We start from the raw sequence: 1226 nt of genomic DNA, 5'->3' as shown, positions 1-1226 counted from the left end.
CCGCATGCCGCGGAGCGGCTGGGCCCGTGGGCCATGGCCGCTGGGCCTGCGCGTCCGGAGCCTGTGCTCCGCAACGGGAGAGGCCACAAGAGTGAAAGGCCCGTGTACCGCAAAAAAAAAAAAAGAATGTTCTATAATTGGAATAATTTGTAATGTGGAGGAATTGTCTTTTTTTACTCAGCAGCATACTCTGGAGATCCATCTAGATGTGCACGTATCGTCTTTTCCTTTTTATTGCTGAGTAGTATTCCATGGTGTAGATGTATCACAGTTTGTTTAACCATTTGTCTCTTGAAGAACATCTGGGTTGTTTCCAGTTTTCAGCTATTACAAATAACGCAGCTATAAACATTCAGGTACAGGTTTTTTTGTGTGAACATGACTTTTCAGTTCTCTGGGATAAATGCCCAGGAGTGCAGTTGGTGGAATTTGTGATTAGTTGCATGTTCGGTTTTTTAAAGAGAAACTGCCCAAGTGTTTTCCAGAGTGGTTGTAACATTTTACATCCCCACCAGCAATGTATGTGTGGTCCACTTTCTCTGCATCCCCGTTAGCATATGATGTACTTTTATTTTACCCATTACAGGTGTATAACGATATCTCATTGTGGTTTTAATTTGCATTTCTCTAATGGCTGGTGATGTTGAGTATCTTTTCATATACTTATATGCCACCTTATATCCTCTTCAGTGAAATGTCTCATGTCTTATGCCCATTTTCTAATGGGATTGTTTTTTTTATTACTGAGTTTTGAGAATTCTTTATATAGTCTAGATATTGTCATTTCATTCTCTTAACAAGGTCTTTCACAGAGCAAATATTTTTAATCTTGACAGAATCCAATTTATCAAATTTTCCATTTATGGATTTTGATTTTGGTGTCAAGTCTAAGAACTTCTTGCTTAATCCTAGATCCCAAAGATTTTTTTCTAAAAGGTTTATAATTTTAGGTTTTACATGTTAAGTCTGTGATTCATTTTTAGTTAATTTACATATAAAGTATAAAACTTGGGTCAAGGTCTGTTTCCTTGTCTATGTGTGTCCAGCTTCTCCATCACCATTTGGTGAAAAAACTATCATTTCTCCATTGAATTGCTTTTGCACCTTTGTTAAAAGTCAGTTGTGCATATTTCTGTGGGTCTACTTCTGGGTTCTCTATTCCATCTTATTGATTTGTGTGTCTGTCCCTCCAATACCACAGTCTCCACTACAGTAATCAATATACA

Source organism: Neophocaena asiaeorientalis, unplaced genomic scaffold (genome assembly GCF_003031525.2).
Source record: "Neophocaena asiaeorientalis asiaeorientalis breed wild unplaced genomic scaffold, Neophocaena_asiaeorientalis_V1.1 scaffold133, whole genome shotgun sequence".
NCBI classification, from domain to species: Eukaryota; Metazoa; Chordata; class Mammalia; order Artiodactyla; family Phocoenidae; genus Neophocaena; species Neophocaena asiaeorientalis.
The sequence above is the reverse complement of the archived record's forward strand: the minus strand, read 5'-3'. Positions refer to the sequence as shown.